This window comes from Tachypleus tridentatus, chromosome 13 (assembly GCF_004210375.1).
Source record: "Tachypleus tridentatus isolate NWPU-2018 chromosome 13, ASM421037v1, whole genome shotgun sequence".
Classification (NCBI taxonomy): Eukaryota; Metazoa; Arthropoda; class Merostomata; order Xiphosura; family Limulidae; genus Tachypleus; species Tachypleus tridentatus.
The window spans coordinates 72,040,413-72,051,327 of NC_134837.1; positions in this window are offsets into that span (position 1 = coordinate 72,040,413).

The window sequence follows — 10,915 nt, forward strand, 5'->3', positions numbered from 1 at the left end:
CGCCAAATAAATACTTGATTTAAACATGTAAATTAATTATGTACTTACATACAAATGTTGAATAAATACACAACCAGTTTAAGTATTATTATATATTCGAGATAATTTTGAGTTTTAAGTATCCATAGCTAAAGTATCGAGCATATTTATACCGATGTTAAGGAATAACATTTAAACAGTTTTGGATCCTTACCACGTCATTACAGTCTATGTCGCCACATCCAGTTAGTGCAGTATTTGACGGGACTATGCATCTTCATAATAGCTCAGCATCGTAGTTTACAGTGAGAATGTTTCCATCGTTTCCATAGGTGTTGTCCTGGAATAGCATGGATATCCGTTTTATTCTCCATTTTCTTGAGATATGTCGTAGAAACAGTCTATGTCCATGTGACTTGTAATGCTTTTCCAAACGGAGATCATTCCTGATTATGTTTCACACTATTGACTGGGGCAGTGAATGACTTTTGCCACCGATCTTTGTGTTCGTGGATTCTCAGTTGTTAAAAGACGCAGCATTTTGCTTACCACAGCTAGGGTATCAATTGTTGTGGGTCTCTTTCTGAGATACTGGTGCCCCAGGCTAATCCATATTGTTTCCCAATGCGGTTAAATACAATGGACGTCCCAATTTTGGAAATTCTAAATAAAATTTTTATGATCAGAATGTAGGAATATTTTGCGTCTGAAAGGACTGTAATATACCCCTACCAAGAACGATCAGTTTTTCAGTGACATCATATAACCTAAGCCAACGCCAAAAAAAAAAAAAGGTCAAATATAGCTCCGATGTATGCCATTCTAATGTCGTTTTATATCAGTTGTGATTATTACATGAGTTACTTATTTGCAAAATTATCATAATAGAACATACTCAACCCTCTCTATTTTCCTAAATATCTGAGATAGATGACCTCCAGAGGAACAACGGTATGTCTACAGACTCACTCCGTTACAAATAGTATTTTGATACACGTGGTGACGTGGTGGGCAGGTCATTGTGTAGCTTTGTGCTTAATTCCAAACAAATAAACAAAAGGTTACTGTACAGGGGACCCGGCATGACTAGATGGTTAAGACACTCGACTCGTAATGTGAGGGTCGCGGGTTTCAATTCCCTCACACCAAACATATTCGCCCTTTCAGCCGTGAGGGTGTTATAATGTGACGGTCAATCCCACTAATTGTTAGTAAAAGAATAGCCCAAGAGTTGGAGATGGGTGGTGACGACTAGCTGCCTTCCCTCTAGTCTTACACTGCTAAATTAGGGACGGCTAGCGCAGATAATCCTCGTGTAGCTTTGCCCGAAATTTAAAACAAACCAAACAAACAGAGATAGTTTCCAGCTTGGATCGTCTCTAAACTTAAAAGCCTAATTTTCAAAACATATTCGAAAATAATTAAAATTATTTTAATTATAACAAAGGTGGTAAGCAAGCAACATAGAAACCAGAATAGGTAAAACACCGTATTTAATTCAGGCCTGTACTAGGTAGACTAGGTAGTTTCACAATTTGCTGTTATTTAATCAGATAACACATAATATATTCAACTGTAAGTCTAAATATGAGTTTTCTGTAGAAAAGTGTTTGTGATACGAATTGTTTCATTACATCTAGTATTAGGTACAATTTACTGTATTTGTTTTTAATATTAACTGTAAGGACATGAAAACTAAAAGTACTTTTCATACTAGAATCAACAATACCACAGCGCAAGTACTGTCGTTTTTGTTAGTTACGAATAAAATGTGCGTTTTCTTACAGCAAAGCCAAATCGGTCTATCTGCTGAGTCAACCGAGGGGGAATCGAACCCCTGATTTTAGGGTTGTAAATACCTAGACTTCTCGCTATATAAACGGAGGACAGTTACAATCACACCTAGGGTTTCAAATATAATGCTTACGCATTTTTTTTAAATAAGCTACCAATACAAAGACGGTAAGCAAAGAAACAAAAGTGAGTATGAAACGAATAAAAACATAAGTAAAGAAACAAAAGTATGTATGGAACTAATAAAAGCGTAAGTAAAGAAACAACATTAAGTACGGAAACTAATAAAAACCTAAGTAAAGAAACAAAAGTGAGTATGAAACTAATAAAAACCTAAGTAAAGAAACAAAAGTGAGTATGAAACTAATAAAAACGTAAGTAAAGAAACAAAAGTGAGTATGAAACTAAAAAACGTAAGTAAAGAAACAAAAGTATGAAAACTAATAAAAACGTAAGTAAAGAAACAAAAGTGAGTATCAAACTAATAAAACGTAAGTAAAGAAACAAAAGTATGAAAACTAATAAAAACGTAAGTAAAGAAACAAAAGTGAGTATCAAACTAATAAAACGTAAGTAAAGAAACAAAAGTATGAAAACTAATAAAAACGTAAGTAAAGAAACAAAAGTGAGTATCAAACTAATAAAGCGTAAGTAAAGAAACACTAAGTACGGAAACTAATAAAAACCTAAGTAAAGAAACAAAAGTGAGTATGAAACTAATAAAAACCTAAGTAAAGAAACAAAAGTGAGTATGAAACTAATAAAAACCTAAGTAAAGAAACAAAAGTGAGTATGAAACTAAAAAACGTAAGTAAAGAAACAAAAGTATGAAAACTAATAAAACGTAAGTAAAGAAACACTAAGTACGGAAACTAATAAAAACCTAAGTAAAGAAACAAAAGTGAGTATGAAACTGATTAAAAACGTAAGTAAAGAAACAAAAGTGAGTATGAAACTGATTAAAACGTAAGTAAAGAAACAAAAGTGAGTATGAAACTGATAAAAACGTAAGTAAAGAAACAAAAGTGAGTATGAAACTAATAAAAACGTAAGTAAAGAAACAAAAGTGAGTATGAAACTAATGAAAGCGCATGTAAAGAAACAAAAGTATGAAACTAATAAAAACGTAAGTATAGCAACAAAAGTGAGTATGAAACTAATAAAACGTAAGTAAAGAAACAACACTAAGTACGGAAACTAACAGAAAACGTGTAAGTATAAGACATTAGTACATATTAATATTTTTAATTATTTTCTTTTTTAGAAACGTTATATTGACCATTATGTCTTCGTCGTGCAGTTTTCGTTTGGAAGCCTGTAATAAAAAACAAGTAAGTCAAAGAATAAGAAAAACGATAAGCGAAGACAAGATTTCGAAAATATAAATGACTTTATGGGTGTTACCTTAACTCTTAAGTCATTAACTCGTTCCAGTCCAATTAAATAAATTCCGAAAGCTCAGAGTTAGGCTCGTATCGATACATAATCAAAGACCTAGCACCTTATAGTGAGAGTGGAACTCATTTATCATAACACAATCATTACCATTTTGTAGATAAACAACTAGCTATTACGGGGCTCTATATACATACTCTTAACCCCAATATCTGCAAAGATGCTGAACCAATGTGAGCCGAGAGTATGTTTTCAAGGCCTTGCTGGTCAGATGTATAATCAACTCGTTAAGTAGTGTAATCTTCTAAGATCAACCTGTCGTCAGTTGTCTTAATCAACAACTGTAACTTAATCCTCGTCGTTCTTTTAAGCCTTTTCTCTCTAGCAGAACATCACCTTTTACTCAAGACCGTGTGGCCTGCACGATCGGCGGGTCACGAAGTGGTGGATGCTATATTCTAATTCAAATACAATCTGCATAATCTATCGTGCAGGCCCGCTCCTTCGTGTAAGTCACTGCATGTTTTAACTAAATCCCTTCTCTCATAACATGTTTTCTGTGTGGCCCTAACAGAACAACCTTTGGGTAGTGACGTTGGTTTCTTTGTTTCGGATGCCCGCGCAAAATTACGTAAAGGGTAGCATTTGCAATATCTGACCGTAATTGTAAAAGTACATATTCTATAAAGAGATGGTATCTGGTCAATAGCACCCACCGCCATCTCTTGCTCTAGTTTGATTGAATAGTTGGATTTCTTTGTCGATCTAACAGCGCGCTCACAGCTACAAAGAGCAGAGCGCGTTTTTGCAGTTACGGGTCAACCATACATTCTTGAACTCACAGTTTAAACAGTTATTCCTTAGGCTACGCCCAGCTCATATTGTAAACACATCTAGTAGGAAGATTATAATGATATTTAAGATATATTTTTCAGTTTCAAAATACCATCTCTTTTCAGTGGGTGAGTTGTAACTTTATGGAATCACAATGGTAAAATCCAGTGTTCAATTTCCCCTGATAAAAGGGGAGCATATAACCTATTGCGTAGTTTTGCGCAAAAAAAAGCAATAAACAAAATGTGTCAAATTTACCTTCATTATAAAAGGTTGAGACTGATTTTCAATAATAACACCCAACTTAACAACTAATGAATTCATATTTTATTTATCGCTATGCAGTGGTAAGGGAGGGGCTATCCTGATTTTCAATTCCTGATTGGATGAAGGACATCCATCGCAATAGACATATGAATAATAATAGTATATGAAGTTCGAGTCATTGTTATTGGGCGAGGAAAACTTCGAATATTTAAAATTAATATGAACAAAATCTGCAAATGAAACCATTAGTAACAGTTATTAGATGCAAATTCTGCCAGAACAAGTGAAGAGTTCGTTACTCTGAGAATAGTGGTTACTTTATCATTACTCTGAGAACCGCGAGACTTTACACGACCCCAAATTGTGAAGTGCGTTTTACGACAACAGGTAGTGAGTGAGTTAACCATTGTTGATTTCAAAATCCGGGCAGAAAATACTTCTTGTGATGTTGATGGTAAACCAAATAGATGATATCATGAGGGTGGGAATACTTCATCTTGTGATGTTGATGGCAAACCAAATAGACGATATCATGAGGATGGAAATACTCCATCTTGTGGTGTTGATGGTAAACCAAAGAGACGATATCCTGAGGATGGGAATATTCCATCTTGTGATGTTGATGGTAAACCAAATAGATGATATCATGAGGATGGGAATACTCCATCTTGTGATGTTGATGGCAAACCAAATAGATGATATCATGAGGATGGAAATACTCCATGTTATGTGTTTTGTCCTTTTACTGCGAAGAACATGTTATGAATTTGATTTTTTAACATTTATGGGTTTTTAAAAATACAAATACGAATTTGTGATATAAATAAATTATGCTTATGTGGTTATAGCGCAGCTAATTATGGTATTCAATGTTTTCTACGTAGTCTTATGTTATTTTTCTGATGATGTATTAGCATCTTTTGGCTTGAAATAGTCGCATGTCCCCAAATCTCCTTTAGTACTATGTCACTGATCGTGTTTCTAATAGTATGTTGTGATTTTGATCTTACTAATTAAGACCCTGTTTTCAAACATCTACGTAAGGACCTAAGACGTATTACTGTAGTACTAAGGGTAATCATACACTATTTGTTCAGATTTGGATTTTTAATCTTTGAACTTTTTTCTTATTTCAAATTTGGAGAATTTGATAAGTGACTTCCTCCTGAAGTTAAAATATTAGTTGCTTGATAAGTTAAAAATAAATTATGTACGAGAGAAAAAGAGTTCTCAGTAATATAGATGACGCACAAGTCTAGTTACGATAGAGACACTCCCTTTTCTGTTTTATATCTAACATTATACCGAACAAATTAGCTGATTCACTGGGACAGTCTTGTGTGTTATTAGACCTATCGACTTTCTGGCTACTAAACAACTTTTACCTTTGGTTTTACGGGAAAACGTTCAATTGTTCTTTTAATGGTTACATTAAAAGTTGGCTATTAACTTGCGAGGCAAAGCAATCATGTAATCTCATATCGATATTTGTATAATAAATAAGTACCTTACATTTCAGTATTGACTTCCACAAAGAAAAAAACGTTTTTACTTTAACCAATAAATGCAAAAAGTTGGTTCCAAATCATTGTTCACCCTTGAAGTCAAAGCAATTCATTTAAAGGCGATTTAATTACAACATAGTTGGTGTTTTACTCAGTTTAGTCGGACTGTCTATCGATCTAATGAATGAAGTTTGTACAGACTACATAAAATAAAAAATACAAAACTCGCTAGTTTTAGTTCTACTAATCATAACGGTTAACGTCATTTAACGAACCAAGATCTGTACCGTATATATTAGGGTTACTTTATCAACAAAAAAGTAAAGGCTGTGTATTCCAGTTCATTCACCACGCAAGTCTACATTTTACAACGATCCAGGGTTTATACTGATCTACAAGTTTCATTCTACTATATACTATACAAATTTATAAAACGTTATTTATATATTTCTGTTTTTACCGCTTCGAGCAAGTTAAATTTTAAAATCGCCTCCGAGTTTAGCCAATGTTGTACTCTATTTCATTTGCCGTTGTTATAATGTTTTTAATTTAGGGTATTGTAAATTTCATATCATAATGACACGTATGAATTAGCCCCGAATCAGTCACGTCCTCAGCCTTATAAACAGAACCCCTAATTACCAAGATTTCCATAACAAATCTATATGTATCAAATCGGAACCACATTCCAGCAATCATTTTTACTGTCTCGGTAATAATCATAATTAACAGACAGAACTGGCAGTTTATCTATCTCTCTGTCTTTATCGCTTTCTATATACTTGTAACTATGCTCAGAAATAAACTAACAGAATATCTTGGATTTATAATGATTGTTTCTTTCTCCATGCATCATAAAGTCAGTTTACCCGACGTTTCGTTCGTCGCTTCTTGATTGATATGCAGCCGTTGCGTTACAATATTTACAATAGGAAGAGATACTAAAATTATGCATTTTTCTAACGTTTGCTGTTTTTTGTTTGCCAGAGCACAGGTCCCGAACGGCTTCTCATTTCCAGGTCTTCTGGCTTTTGGAGGCATTTAGAAACCCTGTAATTTGTCTACCGTTGCTTTTGTTGCTCGCCGCCGCCAGTGAGAGAGCAGAATTGACATGAATTGTAAGCTTAATGATTTACACGTGCTTATTATATTCGACAATTATGTGTTTTATTCGCAAGAGTCTTTATTACGTTTCGAAAACCGTAATCAAATGTAGAACGCGCGGCAAATCGTCAAACACCTTTCACGTGCTATTGTGAGCGGATATTCACTTCCACCTGTAGTTACGTATAACAAAAACAGAGATAGTTGAGAGCAGAACATTGCAATCGTGGAAGATAACTACATACCTCTAATGAAAGTAAACGTAACTGAGAAACCATATTCGTTTTAAGGACAATTAACTCCAAATTTATAATTTTAACGTTTCGCAGACCAGCGCTCTAGTTTATAGTACAATACCACAAAAACACGTGGTTATCAAGGTTTTTATTTTCGTTGTAGTAAAGGAAAGTTAATTATGGGAAATTTCTTGACAAGTTGATGCAACTTTACGACATCTATCGTCAGCCAAGAAATTACGTAATTACAAAGCAGCATGTGATAATACAATTAGCTGTATTAATCTGATTTCGGGTTTACTACTCATATAATTATATTTCACTACAGGTGGAAGTATATGCAGGGATGGATTATTTATTAAGCACACTGCTTAAGGCCTACAAATAGAAGGTACCTAGGCCCTGCGATCGTCTTGATCTGGAATTGAGTGCATAAACTATTTATTTTAAAACAAATTGTAAAATAAGGTCTTCAAGGACAAAAATAAATTGATTGTAAGCTGAAAATAACATCGTAATCAACCGATTATAAACCCACAGACACCTACATGATTCAATTGTTAAAACTCTCATGCGACATGTACAACATTCAGTAAATGAGACCTCATAATGTAGGACATTCCATGTCTGAAGCTCTGGACAATTGTCCAGTTTGCCCAGTAGGTAAGATTGGTTTATTTTAAATTTCGCGCAAAGCTACACGAGGGCTATATGCGCTAACCGTCCTTAATTTAGCATTGTAGGACTAGGGCTACTCTTTTACCAACGAATAGTAGAATTGACTGTAACATTATAACGCTCCTACCACTGAAAGGACAAGCATGTTTGGCGTGACGAGGATTCAAACCTGCAACCGTCTGGTTACGAGTCGAGCGCCCTGACCACTTGGCCATGATTCAATAGTTAGGGATATCATACGATTGCATGAGTTAATGGTTAAAACTATCACCATGAAAAAAAATAGAGGCAATAAAAATCACCCATTCCAAATAAACTTTAAAACACCTGAACATTAACTATTTTGCAGTAGTGGCAGAGCAAAACTAAAGTTTATTATACTACTTATAAAGCCTCCTAAATTAGTATGTACGTGTTTACAGCGTGAAAGAAAATTTTATTTTCTACAAATTTTCATGTAAGTAAGTATGTAAGTGATTTTTCCAGAAAAGGAAATGACGAATCTTTTAACTTTAATTATTCCAAATAACTCTTCTGTCTGAGGTCCCAATGATTGTTTTCGTTTACCGAAAAGGATACTAGTATATACATACATACATGTATGTGTATCAAACGGACGATATGTTCTTTCTAGCGTATTATTAGAGTTGAGGGTAGGTTGGTAGAAATCCTGATGAGTATTAAAATTGAATTGCGTATACGAGCGCACTGGAATACAGCAAACAAGAACAATGTTTTTTGTTTTTTTTAATTTTATACAGGCAGGTAGGATCGATATATACGTCACCTAGCTAGTTATAGTACTGTATAAAGTTTTGATCCTACGAAAAGCCATTAAAATAAGAAAGTCAAAACTATGAAACTGAGTTAGTTAAAATAAAATAGAAAAAATTATCCACACTATAGTAAATCAGTGTAATTATGTTAGTTTGAGTATGTACTACGTATATGTCGATTCCTACTTGTTTTTATAAAATTTATTTGTTATAGTATTTCAGGTATGACTGACAATTCTTTTTATATAATATACCACAACTACAGATATAACTCCTAATCGTGGTTGTGTTGTATATCATAACTCCAGGTATGACTCATAATCCTAGTTATGAGCTCTGGATTGACTTGGCGATGATAGTGTGGTTTGAATGCTATTAATGTAATACACTTCTCTAATTTTTGAAAATCCCAAAGGTCCACATAGAGAATATAGTGTGAATATATATATATATATACGAAATGGGCCCAGTACGCATGTCTTATGACAAGTTTAATAAATTACAATGTTTCCCATACATTCGTGTAATTATAATAAGAGATATTCTATTAATCTGAAACTATTTGGTTGTACATTAAGAAAATTAGAAAATGGTTTAGTACAGTTGATAATCTCTTACATACATCACACAATAAAGCAATACGTTAATTCCCTTACTGTGTTCTACGACGAACGTCTGTACTTTAGTAATACATTTATACGTTTTTCTTTTCAAAGAGAACAGCTCTACGTTTTCACATATGACGATCTCTTATTACTGAGTAAAAATATCCGACGGCAGCGGCGTACGACACACAAAGTAAGCGGTTGGAATCTGATTTTTTCCTTCTTAAATGTAAATACGCACAAAGTCAGTAAAGAAAGTTGTGTTAATAATTATTATGAGTTTTACAGTGAAGATACATCACAATAAAAGCGATTTATAAAACAAGTTTTGAGAGCATGGGCATTACACACCATGTAAGTTATTATTAACATGAAAATTGAAATAAAGACTTTCTATATTACGAAACCCATGTGTTAAGTTTAGTAAGTTTCCGATGTATATGTTATCAACTTAAACGGTTTTCCTGCTAAAAAACTGATTGAGTTAATATACCTGCACTCTATTCCCGCTACTAAAGAAATTATTGTATGGAAAGATATACTAACTGGAAAAAAATACATAAATATGCTTATCACCCATTTAAGGGCTTTGTCTTTGCTGATGTGGATTATTTATTTTATCACAATGCTTTAATGACGAACAATAAACTTGTTCATATGCAAAAACATGATACTGGCTTATGTACACTTTATGGTAAAGAAACTGAAACAATAAAACATTTATATTGCCTGTGTCCAATGGTTCAACCCTTATGGACATTAGTTTTAACACTATTTTCTTTATCATTCAAAAATCAGTACCAATAAATCAGAAACGACGAATTCTTGTACAAGGCTTCCTAGAAAGATTAAGAAAAGACGACAGCCTACAGTGTATGTTTTTGATTACATTAGCTGAATATTGTATTATGACTGTTAGGAAGATTTATTTAGCCAAAAATATCCATTTAAATCTGTTGTCATTTTATAAGGGTCAGTTAATAAAGAAAATAAGTTTTGATTATTCCAGGTATATTATTCGTAATGATGTCAATTCTTTCTTTCAATTTTATTGTAAACTTGTTCATTCTTGTTCACAACGTTACGTTATTGTGTGTCCTTTAAAATGAGCAATTACAGATAGTATTCGGTGCATTTAATTGTATATAACTGTGTATTTGATTGTTGTACTTGTTTTGTATGTAATATATGTGATTATGAGGCCTTTTCAAGAGGTTTGTAAAAAAAAGTATTTTTATATCATGTTGTTAAAATATTTGGTGTTGCAATAGTAACAACTTCTTTTTACAAAAGTGTTGTATTTGCGTGACCTGCTTCGTCTGAGAAAGCAGGTGTACTTTTACTAATATCGACCATCAGTGTTATCAAAGTCTTTCAAGAGAAGTTAGCTACCATGTCTTGTAGTTTGTTGCCGTTTTTTGTGACAGTTGCTTTACACACATAAACTGGATAATAAAACTGTTTATGTTAATTCATTGTTTTCCAACAGAAGGACAATGGTTACAAACATTAGGAAATTGGGATAATTTTTGTGTGTCTCCATCAGTTTATGTCAAGAACACATCAATCATTGAGCAGGTGAGAATAAAATGAATGAGAACGCTGATATTGTTTAAAATATGTTTGGTTTTTTACACACGTAGTTTTAACAGTTTTAGAGATAGGTTGAAAAACATAGCCACGAGAGGCCGAGGTTGAAGAAGTTGTATTTTTATCATGTTTTTACTACTGAGGAAAGAAAC